Consider the following 18,434-nt stretch of genomic DNA (forward strand, 5'->3'; position numbering starts at 1 on the left):
ATCTTTTTGCTCGTGCTGTATTTTTATCGTGGTTTATTTTTGTCATGACTGCGTTGTGCTCCCGAGTAACACAAGACGACTGACTGCCTTAGCGAGTTCAGCACCGGCTTCTGGGTGAGGGGTCTTCCCCCCCAGCACTGTTGAAAAGGAGATTGCTGTTTGTAGGGCAACCCTTTTCCCTCTTTTTCTGTGGCAGACCTGGTGCCTCCCATGGCTGGTGGATCTCGGAGTGCTTGGTTATTCTGACAGGTAACCAGCTCCTTGTTTTGGCCGCGGGCTGCTCTGTAATTGAAACACCTCCTCGGGATATACAGAATAAAGGATGGCCAGGCACGAAAGCACTGTTGCAGACTTGTCCTGTCTTGTTGTTTGTCTCAGGATTTCTGCTTTGTGGTCCTTGCAGTGTGTTCTGGTTGTGGCAGCATCTCTGAGAGGGGAAGAAATCAGCATCCGGGGCTGGGAATGCAGCTTGTGCTGCTTTTGATGGAGCAGACTTCTGGTAGGCTGCTGGGCTTCATTAATCATATTTAAGTTTCTGTCACTAACTTTTAATTAAAAGCATAGTTGATACCACTTTAATGAACGTACAGATGTTAGCCATCTTCATGCATAAAAATGCTTTTTAATTCCCTTACTATTCCCTTTATGGCCCTTAGATGCTTTTGTTGCCATCTAAACCGTGTTCAGTAGCAGCTGTTTATCTTCTTAATAAAACTTTTTCTTGCATCTCTGTTTGGGAAACCATAATGGTTGGAGTAAACAATTCCCTGGTATCCTTTAACAGTATTTTTTTTAAGAACTTGGCAGAAGGGGTCAGAAGTGGAGCCTAAATAGTGAACTCCAAGGCTCTTGCTGACTATGGCCCTGAGCTTAATGTAAGTCACCTGAAACTGTTGGCTGTTCTCAAGCTTATGTGAAGTGATGAGGAAAATAAGAAGCCCTGAGTGTATGACTTTTGATTCTGATGAGCTTCACGAGGATCTTTTCCCCAAATGACAACTTCTTATTAAAATATCTTTTCTATTTTGGGTTTGCTGCTGATGGTGTGTGTCAATGCTTTGTCGCTTGTTGTGCATCTAACAGCCTGAGCATTTATTGTGATTTACCATCTGGCACGTGGGAGTTTTATCTAACTTCTCATTTTACTTGACAGCAACCAGTTTGGAAAGACCTTGTCCTGATTTTTTTTTCCCCCCTAATAGAAATTTTCAAAACTTAAAACTGACAATGGGGCTAAAAGGCTTTAAATTTAAATACTCTCTTTTGATTCACAAATTGTTACTGCTTCTGTGAGCTGGCCAAAGAGAGAAGCAGCACATCCTTCAAGTACGCTAATTTAAAGAAGGTTCTTCCAATTAGTCCTAAGAAGCATTAATCTCCCCTCTGCATTCAAATAAAACTCTTGTCATTCAGTTGCTGTCTTGGCAGCCTGAGTGGAAGGCTTCGGAAAATGGCAAGTGAAAGCTGATGCTTGCTCCTGAGTACAGTTTGACTCATGCCTTTCATGCATATTCACCATAATGTCCTGTTCCAGGACCAGCAGGATCCCTAGAGAAACATTTCTTCCTTTAAGGTGTTTTTCTTTTAGGCTTCCTCTTAGTAGAGACTCAAATAAGAGGGAGGCTAGAAACAGGCATTGATGTGTCTCTTTGTTTTATTTTTATTTTCTTAGAAGGAAAGAGCAACCCATGGTTTTCTAAACAGCCAATTTCTCTAAGTGGTGAAGATGCTTTCTCATTTAATTTTAAAATTGGCTGACGTAGGGTATGATGCAATTAATACTTCTGTTTATCTCTCCAAATTGGTAAAATATGCCTAAATTTAATTTTGAGCTCGAAAGCATCTTATAAACAAAAATGTTCTGTAGTTTTCAGTGTGACTAGAAATGGAATAATTAATGTGGGGGGGGGAGGGAATAAATAAAACACTTTTTATTTATAACTTTATTTCCTGGGTGTTGGAGGAAATCCAAGTGCCACAAGATTGTACAGGGGCAGAGTCTGTCTGAGCTCACGCACAAAACTGAAAGGGAATGTGGCTTCTCTAATTGTCCATGCCAAGAGTCCCAGGAAAATTTAAATGAACAAAGTAATGGATGATATTTGGATGTTCTTAATGTAAGAAGAAAACAATCTAGCCTGGGGCTGGCCCAGATCCTGTCACTACAGGGAGTTCTAATCAGCACGATGCCAAGTCAATAGACAGAGCTCCTGAAGTCGGGCTTGTGCATTTTCTGTAGGAAAGAGAGTTTGCTGGTGTGACTGGATGACGGTTTTAATTTTTGGTTTTAATTAAAAAAATAATTCTTAGAAGCTCACAGCAAAATGCTTCAGTAAATCCCGCTGGAGAACTTAGAAACCAGTTGGAAAAAGGTATCTTTCATTTTGAAGGAGGGCGGGGGGAGGTGCAGGGGACCTCCTGAGGGATGGCAGGATCTGGAGACAGAGCTGCTTCCCCTTCCTGCAGTTCTTCCTGAGTGTGTGACACAGGATCAGGCTTCAGAGGAAAGAAGAAATAAGAGCTTGCTCAGGCAAGTGGAGATAAATATTTATAAATATTTATATTCATAATAAAAATTTTGGGCAAATGTGGGTGCAGAGAAGAAATCCAGTTGGCACAGGGCTAAAACCTGCCCTGGGGAGCTTGGCCACATCTGAGGAGGTGCTGGCTTTGCAGGGAGAGGCCATCCAGGAGGGAAATGGGAGGGAAAACAGTGCCTTCCTGCCTCTGGGCTTCCCTGTGCCACGGTGGTGAGGAGGATGAGCAGGACCCTTGGGTTTGGTGGCTGGGTCAGTGAAGGGTGGTGGCCTGGAACAGCTGCAGAGATCATTGTCCTGGGCAGGGACACACCTGCCAGCGCCCTGAGTGTGCCCAGGGTGCCAGCGAGGGCAGGGACAAAGCACACACCTCAGCTGAGGAGGGAGTGCTGATACGAGCAGGGGCACCCACGGCAGAGTCGCCATCTCCCAACAGCAGCACCGGCTGATTTTTGACTTCTCCTGACCCAGGTAGTGGCTGAGAACTCCAAATCTTTGGTTTTGTTTTGTTTTTTTCCCCCCTGGCTTTAAACAGCCAGGAAACTCTTGCTCAGACAGATTTGAAGAACTACAACATCCAGAAATCTGCACCCCTGCGGACCTCAAGTTGTTTTCCCGCAAGAATAACCCAAGGCTGAGTACCGAGTACCTTGGATAGCGAGGACTCTGCACAGCTTTTACAGTGCTGGCTTTGTGTGTTTGGACAGCTGAGGTTGGTGAGTGCTGAGATGTGGGCACGAACTTTAAAACTCTCCTTGGCAGGAAAACAGGTGGGATTAGGTGAATTGGAGAGTCCCTCGATGTGGTGAGGAAAAGTGATTTGTCGCTCATGGCTTTCTTTAAACAGCTCAGTCTCCAGTCAGAGACAGACACTGGGATTTCTACTCGGGGGTTTTCCACCAGATTGTATGGTCTCATGGTGGGGGCAGGGAACTGCGGTCCAGAAAATCCATTAGTGGAACAGAGGTGGTTTGCTGTGAGCTGGGAAGGCACAGCTGGTGAGCACTCGGGGAAGAAAATAGTGAATGAACTGCTGAAAGATTTGTAATTCATCGTTGGACAGGGATTCTTGTAATGGGCAGGGAAGCAAACTCTGATTTGTTTGGATTGCTGGGACTTACATAACGATCAGGGAGCTTCGGGATACTAATTCAGGCTTAACCCTCAGAGCAGTGACCTGGGAAGGCATTTTAATGGCGTGATAACCAATTTGGAGGGTGGGAGTGTGTAATCACATCAGCATGCCGAGGTATCTGGGCACTGCAGGGGCGAGGCCGTGTTATCTCCAGCTCCAAAGAAGTTTGGTATTTGCATGACTTAACTCTGGATGTGTAGAGGGGCCTTAATTCCATTATCTACTTTAGAAGGTTACGAGAGGATTTCAGGTTTTTCTAGTACAGCCGTGGTAAACAGGAGTTCAGCTTCACTTGTGTTTTGTACAGGTATTCATAAGGAGTTGGGTTTGGATCATTTGGTGTCTCAAAATGTGTCAGAGTTATCCACAGCAAAACCTGGAGGGCTGTGGGCATTTCTGAAGAGGTGAAAAAAATAACGGGCTGCCATCAGCCACTACGTTTGGAAGGAACAGCAAAACCATTTCACATATGCATTTATATATAAATGTGGTGTAATTATGTTTTATATATATCAGAGGACAACTCAGAGGGAATAGTTTCACTTTTAATTTGTTTCAAGATCAATACCATAACTTAAATAACCTTCCAAAGGTACAAACACGGTAGAGTCACTTTCTCTATGTGGGTGGCTTACCTATTTTAATGTTGCCTTTTTTTTAAAGAAGGAAATAGAGATTTTATATTTATCATATCAGATGAAATTGAAATCTAAATATTTACATCTTTTCACTGGATCTGAGGTTGAGCACCAGCTGTAGGCGTTGCCAAGCTGTTTAAGTTGTCTCCTCCACGGAGCAGGTTGATTTCTCCAGGGTGGTGGAGCCTCGTGTTTCTGGCTCTTATTTTCTCTCCTGTCTCTGCATCTGGAAATCCTTCCCTCTGTGGGCTCTGTGACCCGGCCTCACGTTCAGAGGCTGTTCCAGCCTAAACATGCTGAAGCTAAACACATGTTGTCTCCACCAGAATGCAGAGTAAACTGCAAGCTGTGAAACTGGAGGGGGAGTTTGGGATACGAGGGTGTAAATAACTCGGAGATATTTGGTGGAAAAGAGCAGGAGGGGGAGGAAGGCCTCTTGCTTGCTTTTTCTCTGCCATCCCATTTCCTCAGTAACATTCTCTGTGCTCTTCACAAGCAAAAGTGGAGGATCATTTCTGTCTAAACAAGGGTAAACCAAGAGCAGACATAAGAACTGTTGCAGGCACAGTCCAGCAGAAAAGACACTAAAATTCCTGAGTTTTCTGTCTCCGGTTTTGTTTTGCTTTCCTTGTTTCCTTGTGAATTTCTTGAGCAGGCTAGACATGAGGCTTTTAGGCTTCTGATCCACCAGATGAACTGATGAACACATAGCCTGTTTTGTTCTCGCTCCCTTGTTTTTAAGGATCATTTATCCAGACTCACGGGACTCCTTGTTTGTCTAACCTGTCTCTGGATTGTAAAACATGGTTCCATGTTTTAGTGTTTTAACTTCAACAAACAGTAAACATCTTCCATCACATATCCTCAAAAATGTGTTTAGCCTGGGCACAACTGTTTCTATTGGCACCAAAACAATTTTAATGCTCTCTTTTGCTTACATTTAATACCTATAAATAAGTTTTTCAGAGGGGCACCTTTATCTAACACACTGCCACTGTGAGAAGAAAGAGCATATTTGGATAAGCCTGGTTGAAGAATTAAACTCTGCTTCAGCTTTTGTGTGTTGCCCTGGCTTCCCAGTTTTCATTTATCCTTTTGTTTAGAGCAGGGGATGATGGTTTGACTTGCTGGGGGTGAGCACTTGGGTATCTGTAGGTCAGACCTTCTGCATAATGTCTGCAAACATCTGGGCAGAGAGGATGGAGAGGAAAGAGCTTTCTATCTTCCTGCCTGTTCTTTTGTTCAGGTGCCCCAGCAGCAAAAGGAGCTTGACATAAAGGGGAGATTTATTTCACTGTCTAATGGAGCATCTGTATTATCAAAGGCAGATATGTCAGAGCACTTTCCCCCTCCCTGCTCTGTCTTTTGTTGTCTGAATGTCATTTTGCTGATAGAACTTGTGTTGTATTCCTTGTTAGCAAAGTAGAACTGAAAAAAAAAAGGTGATGCTTTGTCTTAAACATTGTTACCAAAATCATCAGCTAAACAGCATTGAGTGAGGATTTTAATTCCTGGTTTAAAGATTGAGTATAATTTGGCTTTCAGACCTCCCATTTTTCCTAAATCAAGTTTATGGTAGCAGCAGCCATGAGTGTCAGTTTCTGATTATAAACAGATTTGGAGCCACTAAAAACCTCCTTGAAATCAGTTTGACAACTGTTTGAGAACCACCTTTTTAATATTCCCAGCAAGTTCCCTGCTGAGGTATCTTGCAGCAGCCTTGTAGATCTTGTAGATGTTAGTCTTTCCTGCATATTTTATTTTAACTTGCTCTTAAGCTTCCTAGGAGAATGCACATGGATAAGCTTTTCCAGGCTTTTTAAAAATTCATTTTTACATGGAAGCCTGTGCTCAGCAAGACAAGAGTTGAGTGGAAACTGGTTGTGCTGTGCTGGGGGCTGCAGCACCTTGGTGCTCAGAGCACCTTGCAGGAAGGTGCTTTTTGCTTTTGTTTGGATTTTCTTGAGGCTAAATCCAAATTTCTCCCCAGTTTCTGGTTCCAGGTGGATCTCTGGACCCGCAGGGGGCCAGAGGGTGCAGCAAATCCATCACCATGGGACAGTGGGGTGGCTGGGGAGTCTCGGGGTGCACAGGCTCAGCTGGGAGAAGGGAAAGCAGATTGGCTGGTGCTGGTTTTTATTCCTGCAGTCCTTGGCAGCCCCTGGTCTGAACCACCAGGACCTGAGCAGTTCCTAAGGGAGCATCACCCCAGGCCTGTGCTGTGTGCCCAGGGCCCTGCACTGCAGAGACCAAGGGATATTCCATCAGGAGGTGGGAAAAACAACCCTGGCAGCCTTTCTTTCCTCGAGGCTGGCAGCGGGAGCAGAGTCAGGGACATATTTCCATTTGACTCATCCGTTGTTGAGATGGTGACACCCTTGAGTCACATTAAAAACGAGACCTTGTAGCTGAATTGGCACATCACAGAGCAGGTGTTTGCTGGGGTTTTGGGGGGTTTGTCCTTGTTCCGAAAATTATTTTCCCATTCTCTGAGATGGAATGAAATTGATTAATGGTGTTGCTGATGTCCTGGGTTAAAAATAACAGGCAAACCTAATTCAGGCGGAATGCTGGAAGTTAGCTGTCAAGATAACCTGCTTGAAATAGTTGTAAAGGCCTAAAAAATAAAATAAAATAATAAAAAAGATGAATGCCCAGTAGCCAGATGGTTGGAAGAGAACACCCCACGATCAATGAGGCAATATGTAAATATTTTCGATCATTACCACAGTACTGCTGTGTTGACATTGAAATTCAGAGTGTTATTCTGTGGGACTCCTCATTGATCAGCAGATGAGCTCTGATAAAACAGAGGATGAAAGCACAATACTGAGCATTATTATGGATTGTGGATTTCATTGACAAGGACAGGCTTCCATCAAGGGCTAGGAATGGATTTCAGATCCTCTTTAAACACGTTACTCAGCGACTGTGTTCCTTTCCTGGCTGTCAGCTACCAATTAAATGGTGTTTTATTTCTTGAGTTGCTTTATTTAAGGTGAAATACTGCATAATTGACTAATTTTTCTCTGCTAATTGCTACATTTATATGGGAAGGGGCAAGGTGGAAGTTGACATAGAGTTCTCTGCTTGAAATATACCTGGCTAGAAATGACTGGAACATAATATCAATCAAACAGATTAATTAATTTATTTTTTTTCCCCACAAAAGATCCTCCTGGAAGCTGGTTGTAGAGACCCTGTCTGGCTGAGTCACTTAGAAACCTTCACGGGGGTGATAGCATTCTCATGAATAAAACATGAAGTGCCTCTGGCATACACAGGTGCTGAACCCACCCAGAGGCTTTTTCTTTTCTTTTTTTTTTTTTTCCCCTCCTCTTTAAAAAAAAAAAAAAAAAAAAAATCCCCTTGGTTTTACTGCTCTCAGAGGGGAAGTCTGAAGCTTGACTCTTTTGAGAGCTGCTTTTTAAGATCTACCCACCCCAAAGCAATCCCAGTGCCAGCAGAGGCTGCTGGTGATGGTTCCTAGGATCCCACCCTGGAGGCAGGAGGGAAGTTTGGGAAGGTGATGTGTGTGGGGAACAGGTTGCCACCTTTGGGTGATATTAAATGTGACTCTTTCTGTTTTACATAGACTGCTGTGAGGTTCCTAAAAATCTTGTAAGATCTACTATAGAGTGTAGGGTTTGGTTTTTTTTTTTTAATTTCTTTTCTTGCAGTTGATCAGAGCAATGGGTTGTAACACTTCCCATTTCATATAAGGGAATAAAGACTTTTAAGAAAGGATTAATTACTTCTAAGGAAGGAGGGAGAAGGCTCTTGGCAAATGAAAAACTCATTATAGCTGCAGCAGAGTCCAGAGCCCAGGCAGCTTCTGGAAGCATTTTTCTGTTTGTTTTCCCTCCCTTTCCCTTGGGTCTGGCTGCTTACAGCACAGCCAGGGCCTTGTGCTCCTTTGGGAACGTAACCCCGGGGCACTCCGAGGTCCAGATGCTACAAACATCCGAGAGGGAAAAACGGTCTCGGTGCCTTTCCAAGCTGTTTGTATTTTCCAGTTAACTGCTGCATTTCTCTTGCATGTTGATTAATTTCCTGGCACGTCCTGGAGCCTGTTCCTCAGATTAGAGTTCTTCAGGATTTTGCATTTATTTCCCTGTGGTTTGTTGATATTTAGTTGCTCACTTACATCCCCTTAGTGCTTTAGGGTGGCTGGTAGGAGAACAGAAACCACCTTTTCTGAGGATAAAGGGCTCTGGAGACTCTCTGTGGTCTGAAACTGATGCTCCCAAACCATGGGCATGTGGTGTTTGACCACAGCTGACACTCGGTAGGGATTAGAATTTATTAATGCAGATTGGGCGAGAGCAGGAGGCTGAGCTACACCAGCTGTGGTGGTCTTGAGGAACAATTGTGCTGCTTCATTTCTCCCTGCAAGATGGTGCTGTCAGTGCCTCTGCCTTTGCAGAAGCCTTTTCATTGCCCAAGGCTGGTGATTTTTGTTTTGGGGTTATCCCCAGGTGTGTCTGTCCAGGTAATGGTGAGGTGGGAGCTCTGCCCATCCCACCAGGATAAAGTGATTTAGTGGTGGCAGCAATGCTGCCTCCTGGAAGGACTGGAGAGTGAAGTGCAGCACATCAGTTCAGCAGAGAAGCCTTCAGAAGCCAGCAGAAAGCATCTTATAATTAATTAATCATCCTCCATGGAAAGGTAAATGCCAGTTCAGTTAATGCAATGTGGTGTTTTCAACATTGGTGCTAAAATCGAGCCATGTGGCCTCTGCCTCTTTGCAAAAAGATATTTACATGTGAATCTGTCTATTAATAGCTGTGGTCTGATTTCCTTTGTCTCAGGTGCTGCTGGGCTGTCCTGCTGCTCCAGAACCAAACATGGTCCTTGATTCAGTTCTGGGCTGCTCCAGTGCCCAGAAGCTTCCCTGGGGAGATGCTTCCCTGAAAACCTTTTGAGTTTGTAACATTCCTCTTTGCAAATCAGCCATAATAAAAATGTCATTGCAGCCTTTTGGGAGCTCTTGCATTAACTCACATTTCTGTGTTTTTGTTGCGTTGCTTTTTCCTGGTGGTTTGGACAAATGTGCCCCTTGTTTAACAATGCAGAATCCTCCCACACTTTGCGAGTTTAATTTGAAAGCAGAAGCAGTTTTAACTGTGTACTTGATTTCCATTTAGCACAAAATGTTTCTGGAATGCAGACAGGGTTAATGATTATAGAAGAGGATGAAAATCTGACAATTTTTAAGTTTAAATTTTGCCTTGGTAATCTGTTCTCACACCTAAAAATAAGTAAATTAAGAATAGCATCAGCAAGGCCTCTGCAAACTGCAGTGACTTTAAAAAGTGATGACTTGGGAATACAGTCAAGGTGAATTGTTTATGATTATTCCAGAAAACAAGTTTCATAAACGTCATAATGTCCTAGGCTACATTAATTATCTATTACTTTTAGTATTTGCTGCAGAGAAAATGCCAATGTTTCTGTTTTCCCAGAGGCAATACTTTCACTTTCTCTTGTACTGAAATGTTTTTGCTTTTAATCACTTTTGATTGCAGTAGCATTAACAAGTGTGCAGAGAGCTCAGTTTTTCTGCTTGGAACAATTGCTACAGACTTACTGTCACTGAAAAGAAGAACTTTTGTCATCCTTCCCTAACCTATGACACAGGGGGAAAAAACCCAACCCCAGAATAAAAAATAATAAAGGAGGTAGGAAGATTGATTTTCCTTAACTGGAGGAGGCTTTGTGGCTGCCCTTCCAGGCTTGCAGGTACCCTGGGGGGCTTTGAGATTGCCCTCAGCCAAACTCTGAAACCCTTTGTAGTCCTGTGTCCAGGCCCTGCTAATTCTGATTTACAATTTATTTTATTTACAATTTATTTACCAAAGTGGGCTGTAGTGGATGGTTCTTTTGGGAGGATAACCAGCACCTAGAGAGACTTGTCTTGCTTGTAGAAAATGGGGAAAGAATGGATGTGGAAAAATCCCAATGTGCTTGAGGAATGAATTGTTGTGTAACTTGTGAAAATTGGTGAGGCTCAATCAGACTGGATGTGTATTGAGTTAACTACATAGCTATAATGAATCCTTTTAAAAGGGAAAGGTAATGTGAGGATTCTTGTTTACTTGCAAATAATGGTAGAATGGCTAAAAGGACTAATGAAATACTTGCTTTCATGAAAAGGCATTTAAAATTCAAAGGCAAAGCAAGATTAAAATGTTATATTTAAATATATTTCCATCATACAGATTTGAATAGTTGCTGTAGAGAGAAAGTCCTTTGGGCTTTGCATCATCATATTGTATAGAACAGTAGGGGAAGAAGCACTTTACATTTCCATCTATGAGAAGAATTTTTATTTAAAGCATTCCTTAAGAATTTAGTGGGTTAATTCTGCCCCAAAGGACAGAATACACACGCAATACTGGCACAGGTATCAAATTATTGAATATTATTTCTTCAGTTACAAAGAAGATACCATTTTAAAAGTAGTGATTTTTGGTGTTAATTTTGTTGTGAGCCTGAAGAGTTAATTTTATTTATCTCCTGGTCTTGACTGTATTAATGTTGGCAGCAAGATCAATAGTCAATGAAAGAAAAGAAAACTAAGATTCAGTTTCAAATAAATTGTGATTGGATCCTAAACCACAGGGCCACAGATTGGACCCGTGGTTTCCAGTTCTGACAGATCCAATCTAAAAGTTGCATCACAGGAGGTTTTGAGATAGGTTAAGCAACTTGATGCCAAACACTTTCAACACTATTATTATTATTATTATTATTATTATTATTATTATTATTATTATTATTATTATTATTATTAATTTATTACCACCCAGCCTGGGAAAGCAGAAGTGGCATTTGGGCTCTATGTGCCTGGCTCAGCTGTGAATCAGCAAATGACGTTAATAAGCATTTGTGGACTAAATATATTTTTAAGCTGTCTGGCTGCTTGCTCTTGGTGAGATTTCTGAGATTAATGGTCCTGAAATGTTACTAGCATTTGCTCTTCCTCCAGGATGAATCTGACCTGTGCAAGCACTATTATATTTCTTTAAATTGCTGTGCAAGAAGTTATAAGAGTGAAGATCAGATACTGGGTTTTTTTTTAAGCTGTTGGCAAGACATAAATTTATGTTAACAGAATCAGTGTTTGCAGCTAAAGATATTGATGTTTTTTCTGTTTTCAGGTACTTTAGGGAAGGAAACAGAGTGTATGGATGTTTTATTTATTTATTGTGTAACACTTTGGTGGCAGGTGCTGGTGTTGAGGTTTGGATCCAAGTCCCAGCAAGGAGATGTGCTTTTATTTGTGTGCTTGTGAGCCCAGATTTGCACATTCTGGTGCACAACAGAGCTCCTGCTGCTGGGAAGGAGAGCTGGGAAGGACTGTGCCCTTCCTGACCTGAAAGGGATATTTCTGCTGATGGAGAATTGAGTGAAATAGAGACAATTTTAATGTAAGCATGTGGGTTTTGGGGGTCCATGGGTGACATGCCCTGCTCTGTCACCATTAGACCAGTGCTGGCTTTGCTGTGGCTGCTGCTTGGAGGACAGAGAAACAAAGATAAGCCAAGACATTAAAGGAGACCTAAACGAATGTGGATATAATTGGGAAAATCATCAGTAGAGAGGGGAGTGGAGAGCACGAGTGTGCCCTAAAGTGTAACCCAGCTGCTTTTAAAGCTGCATTGGAACCAGTGCAGTGGTTGGAGGTGAAGACAAGGCTGCCCAAAGGAATCTCTTAGAAAGCCAATGGGGCTGCTTGGAATGACAAGCAAAGCAAGAACAATCTGCAGGCAGGTTCCTTCTGCCCTCAGCCCTCCTGACAAAAATCAGCCTTGGGGGGAGAGCAGGTGGCTGGAATAGGAGTGTAAATGAGGTGCCTGGGCTTTCCCGACCTGGATTTGCCCTCCTGTGTTCACCAGCCCTTCGTTCCCTGTGGGAGCTGCTGTCTCCTTGCTCCTCCAGCTGTGGAAGGATCTGTGGGGATTACAAGGGCAGCTCCAGCTCTGCTTCCACCCTCAAATGTGGGATCCTGCCCGGGTTCTGGGGGCACCCTGGAAGAATCTGTGATGTGCTGGGTTTCTCTGTGGTGATGTCTCCTCTGTGGAAGTCACCGAGCTCTGAGTTTAGAAAGGAAATGCTTTGAGGGGAAGTGTTGTACAGAGGGAGCACGTGAGAGTGGTCAGTGCAACGCATGTGTTTTTTCTTCTCTTTTTTTTCCTTCTTAATTTCCATGAGTTAGAGATGACGATGACTCATGGTTTGGAACACACTTTAAATCCCTGAGGTGCTCATTGCCGCCTACTATCACGTATTGAATTTCTGACATACCGGAGGGATGTCTGCAGAGAAACTCTGATGTGCAATTATAAAATGTTGTAGCTTTATGTTGTTTGCATAGGAGCCATTAGCATGGTGGAACTGAAAAAATAATGCAGCTTTATTCTTGCTCTTGATTTCCCATGGGCATGGCAGTTCAGCAACTGTGTTCTGTCTTTTTCTAGGATGTTGACACATGTGGACCAACAGTGACATCCTTTTTCAGCAATGCTGTCTTTGCTCCCTCCTGCATTCAGAAGCATCTAGAGAGATTTTTTGCAGAAGGTAGGTTCTGACATTTCAGCTGGATGGCTGTTCTTTTTCTTCTGGGTTAGAAAAAAACATTTAGATGTTACTAGGGAGAATGGTAATTTATCTGAGGGATACTAACTCACTGCTGGTGAGAGGGGATTAGCCTTAGCTTGGGTTCCACCTGAATAAGTGCTTGGGGAAAACATGACAAAATGGAGGCTGGAGAATGGCTGCAGGAGCTCTTTGAGGAGGGCTTGGCAGTCACAGGACATGGCTGGCTTAAATTGCATAGATGTGTGCATTGGTAATAAACTTCTTTTGAAAGAACTCTCACCACACTCCCTGCCTTTATCTGCTTAGTCAGCATCCTCTTCTGCTTAAAATCTTTCAAATAAATAACTATTCACCAGACTGAAATATGTTTTCAGTCTCTCTGGGTTTATTCCTTGAGGTCACAGCAGCTACACTGAGGCTGCAGTGACACCAGCTCTGTATTAACATGCAATATCTTTATCAGAAATTGTTGAAAACTAGGGGTGATTTGAATACCTTAATTGTCTCCTGTCAGGAAATTGGCTCCCAGTGATTACCAGTCTCCAGGTCGATTTCCTTCCTGAAGCCTCTCTTTGGGATTAGCAGAGCCCAGTGCCAGGCTGGGTAGGCTGTTCCCCCTCTGTGGAATACCTGATTTCCTCAGGAGACAGCCTGGCAGCTCCTGCCTGCCCACTACAGCTCCAAAGGAGCCGTGTCCGCATCTCTCTGGGATCAACATCTGCCAGCAGCAGCTTTAACAGAGGAGTTTATGCTCAGAGAGGCATTGATTGCCATGAGTTTGTGCTGCTGTGCTGAGGGGGAACATCCCAAGAGCTTTGCCTCCTGTTTTAGGTCACACGCTCCCCCACAGCCTCTTGTAGAGGGAGCATTTTTCTCCAAATTAGCAGTAACAGCAGAGAAGAAATGCAATCCTTGGCAGAGCTTAGGGTTTGCTTTGCCCCAAGGCTGAGGCTCCACTCATTTTGCTTGCCTGAAGGATTTTACAGGGCTGATGAGGTGCCCAAGTGGTCATTAATTCTCTGGGTAGGTGAGGGAAAATTGCCTCCAGAATGGTGTTCACAGGAAAATGAATCCCTGCTCTTGCGTCACCAGAGAGGAGTAACGTCTGTGAGTTGGCAGGTAGGGAATGTAGGGAGAGAAATGGGTTTTAAACCTTGTCAGGGAATGCAGTGCTCATGGAGACAAAAAGCTGAACTGCCATGTCCAGGAAAATGCTGTAGGCACCAGGTAATTTCCCCCTCTGTTCTGCCAATGTTGCTGTGCAGCCCTTTGTTTTTCAGAACCTGGAGGCTTTCAATCCAAACTGCTGGACAGAATGAAAATGTTGGGAGAATGCTCCTCTGCAAGTCATCCTTGGGAGGATTTTGCATAGAGCTATTTCAAAATCTAGGGAAGTGTCCTCAATCCCTGCTGCGAGCAGAGCCCGAGGGACGCGTGTGCGGACGTGAGCCGTGTGTGCCAGTGATGTTGGGAGCTGTGGGACCCAGGCAGGGAGCCAGGGGGGAGTGCAGTGTGAGGAGGAGATAGAAAGTGTTGATAATGGGATGGGGAGGGACCTGCTGCTCTGTCCCTCAGCATCCTCACTTCCAGCTGTCCAGGTACACTGTGCTGCCTTTTTGTGCTTCCACTGTTGCTGTAGCTTCAGAAGCCTGGATGGGATGAGTGTTTCTGTCTGTAAGAAGAGGCAGAGGCTGACATTGGGCAGGAGGTTAATAAGAGGGGAAGATAGATGAGGTTGAATCCAAGGGTGCCTGAGAAGATGTGAGGCAGGCTGGGGACAGGGGACTCGTGCACTGGGGAAGTGATGTCCCCTCTAAGCAAAGGAAGGAATGTGTCGTGTCCTGTCAAAAGGAAGCACAGCTTTGCTTTGCAGTTGCCTCCTTCTGATGTCCTTCCAGCACTCCCTGCCTTGCCTCAGCACCTGTCCTTGTGCCTGTGCCATGCTGGGCTGTGATTTTCCACCCCTGGCTGTGTGATGTGACCAGCTTTTCTCCTTCCAGAGCCTCATGTCCTTTCATATGGACACAAATTGGGCCAGAACCTTACTTTTTTCTGCACCTTGTACTTACCAGGGGACTTAGTGGGGGACCCGCGACATGAGAATTGAACCCCTTGTAAGGAGTGAGTTTGTGGGAACCGACTAAATGAGGAGAAATCTGTCTTCATGCTGGATCCTTCATCAACTGGATTGAAAAACTCACTGTAATGAGTTAGATCAAGGGGATAACACTCCAGGGAACTGGGTGATGGCTGCTTTTGTACTGGCAAGGAGGGGAACCCTGTCTGGTGGTATAATGGAGCAGCACAATTGTGACATCCCCCTGTCTCAGTGTGTAAAGGTTGTGGGTTAGAGTGGCACTTGTTACTGTGCCAGGCAGGGAGAAGGGGGAGCTGCTGAGAGGTGGGGAAAGGGGAATGGGATCTTACAGAGGTGGGAGAGAGTTACAGGTAAACCCATTTAGACCTGACAGGACACAGATGTTTGGAAAGGTACAGAAGGATCCCTTTTCAAAAAGAAGGGATCTGCAGAGTCTCCTGTATCATCTGGCACTGAAATTTCTCATGGAAACAGGAGTGAGTTTGTCTTTTTGTGGTTTTCCTTCTTTTACAATAGAAACACGAGACACAAGGAACTGTTTGGACTTACGTCTTTAACTGGGAGGAAAGGGTTGTGATGCTGCTGTGGTTGTAACCACAAACTAACTGACAGTTTCCTGCTGCAAGTAACTTTCTATAGATCTAAACCTCCTTCATTTGTGTTTGTTTTTCTGTGCTGTTTAAATATCTGAGGAAGATTCTGTTGCTGCTAGGCTTCTATATTTTTACAAAGTCTTTGTTATAATTTCAGGGGATGGTGGCATGAAGAGAGATGTTTACAGCACTGATACAAACTTAGGTGGTGTCCAAAGAGTTTCTGTATTTTACAATCTGGTTTAATGTAGAAGTGAAAAAGTAAAGCCATTAGATGTGTGTCAGGCTGGTTTTGCAGTTACATTTGCATGTACAAAGCTCTGTTTATTTCTAAGGAGAGAAGATGTCATCATGTGAACTTGCCTGTGTGGCTGAGATGCTTCATCCAGTATTTCCATGGCATCATTACTGGCTTTTAATTCTGCTGCCTCCTTCCCACCCTTCTCCCCTGTGATGTGTTAAATATCACAGCTGCAAAAATGAGGGCTCCTTTTTTCCCTGCTGTTCCCATTCCAGCTGGATAACTTGGACAGAACCTTCCCTTGTGGTTTGTGATACTGTAAATAAAGGCTTGGGAGGTCACACGTTTTCCATCTCAAGTTATTTTGATTCCAGTGCTGGAATGGGAGAGGAGGAGGGAGGAGAGGAATAAAAATAAAAACAAAAACAAAACTTCAAACTGTTGTAGCTTATTGTGGGAAAAAAAGCTCATTAATGCAAAGGGGAAGCAGTTGGAAAAAAGGCCTTTGCAGATAGGACTTAGTCTTTGACTGAAGCTGCAACTTGGATAATTAGGGTCAAAGATTTCAATGGAATTTTCTATAAAGCTTTGAAATAAAATTTATCTACAAAGCTGAGGCCCTGAACACCAGCTCCTGTGGTCTGGGCTGTTTCTGTCTGCCTTAAAAGGTGCATCAGCCTGACTCTATAGGCGTGTGGGTGAGTAATTTTACCTGTATCCCTCTGAATATGGTTACTCATACTCCTAAATGTCAGTTAAGTGTGGAGCTGTGAAGTTCTGGTTGTAGGTCTCGCTGGCTGTGGTCGGGTAAACCGGAGCCACGTTCGCGGTACCCCGTGGGCTGAGGGGTGGGAAACCTGTTTGCACATTTCCTCAAGATTAATGCTGCAGTTCATCCTTCTGCAAATCCCCACAGAATCGTGGCTGGTACTGCTGCTGTTCACAGCTGGTGTCCCACATCTGCAGGCTTGGGCTCCTCAGCTGTGTCCCTTCTCGTGGTGGCGTTTGAGGCTTTGCTTACTCACAGAAAACACTGTTTAGGTTTAACCTTATCGTATTTTTCTCTTTTGATATTTTGTATAATCATGTTTTGGATTTACTAAGAAATGAGCTCTGGACAAGGTCCACTGGGCTTTACTCCTTGGATGTGCTGAGTGTGATGAGTATTGGCTTAGAGAGGAGACACTAACACTTACTGGCAACTGTGTCGCTCACTTTTGTGGAGTTCTGAAGAGATCTTTTCCTGGTAATGGTTTTTTCTGTTGGCTTTTTTATCAAAACAGGATACAAAATGTGAATATAATTTGTCACTGCAGAACTCACGTTGCACCTTGACACTACAAAAGTGTTTCTTTTTCCATAAACTGTTGTATTTATAATGTACAGCAGGAACAAAAGAGGAACATTCCACATCTAGATGTTAATCTCTGCACCTGGTAGTCTTTTGATTCAATAACTTTTCTTCCTTGATCTTCTTTCACATTTTTTTTAATTTTAATAGGCACAGGACATATGGACATAAAAAATAATGGCCCAATTTCACCCCTGCTGTAGCTCATTGACGTCATTAAAGCTACAGCAGGGATGACTTGGCCCAGATTCTTTAAAAATAAGACCTGATGAACAACCCCTCCTGGAAAAGCTCCGTGGAGAAGGTTGTCCTGAGCACAGCATAGAGCAGATGTGCTGCAACTCACCCTGACATTCAATACCATTCCCCTTGATGTTCCAGTGAGATCCTGGCCCTTTCTGGAGGGGCAGAAGGCTGCAGATGTGTTCTAGATGTGCTTTTACCATGTCACAACAGAGTGATGGAAAGGGGCAATTAATGAAGTGAGAGAAGGGCACTTAGGGCAGAGGCAGGTCTGGGTGGAAACCTCACTTGCTTGGAAGTTGTGGGAGCTGTCTGTGCCTGACGACTGGGCTTTGCACGTGGTGAGGCAGAAGATGGAAATGTAGAATTATCTGTGAAAAACTCTTGCCCTGAGCAGGTTTTTAAGAAGATGATTTGGGTGTGTTTTGTATTTTTGTACCTTTTCCTTGCATCCTCTGTGATGTCTGGGTATTGACACACAAGGATCAGCCATCTGAATGTGGCAGTTCCTGGCATACAGGAGCACTGCAAGGTTCAGTATCTCAAGGTAGGTCTAAGGTGCAGCTGCTTTTTCAGGGCATATTTCTCTCCTTATAACTGGCCATGGAAATAGAAATTCTAGGTTATGTAGATCAAAAAAGGCAACATGAATCATGGTGAAAATAGTAGATATAACCTTAAGTGCTGAGTCTGAATTCAGCTGAAAAACATGCTTTTAGATCTGAGCACACTGGAAACAGAAAGGTGAAAATGTGAAAGGTTCTCAAGAGCTGTTGGCTGCTTTCTGTTTACTAAAATAGTGGTGGCAATTCATAGGTGGTAACTCTGAAAATCTTCAGGCTAACATCCAAAATGAGTGTTTTGCTCACTGTTATTTATAACTGCAGGAAGAAACACTCTTTAGAGATCAGTCAGAGCCCCAAAGCTGTATCTGAGGTGGGTGAATGCCTGATCACTTTTTGTACAGCCAGTATTCATTGCCTAGGGTATCTTT

At 43.7% G+C, this 18,434-nt stretch overlaps 1 protein-coding gene across 9 annotated transcripts in view; it reads left to right on the top strand.

The window, feature by feature from the left end:
- Nucleotides 1-18,434, top strand: part of PITPNM2 (phosphatidylinositol transfer protein membrane associated 2) — a 123,934-nt gene that overhangs the window by 2,068 nt on the left and 103,432 nt on the right. For 7 of the 9 annotated variants that reach the window (XM_058851304.1, XM_058851314.1, XM_058851311.1 and 4 more), the window contains exon 2: nt 12,794-12,893. The gene's annotated coding sequence lies outside the window, so the exon portion shown is untranslated. Of the gene's footprint in view, nt 1-61; nt 250-12,793; nt 12,894-16,430; nt 16,545-18,434 lie in introns of those variants that run through there. The other 2 variants (XM_058851305.1, XM_058851308.1) reach the window with 2 other exon arrangements.

Source organism: Poecile atricapillus, chromosome 16 (genome assembly GCF_030490865.1).
Source record: "Poecile atricapillus isolate bPoeAtr1 chromosome 16, bPoeAtr1.hap1, whole genome shotgun sequence".
In the NCBI taxonomy this organism is placed as follows: Eukaryota; Metazoa; Chordata; class Aves; order Passeriformes; family Paridae; genus Poecile; species Poecile atricapillus.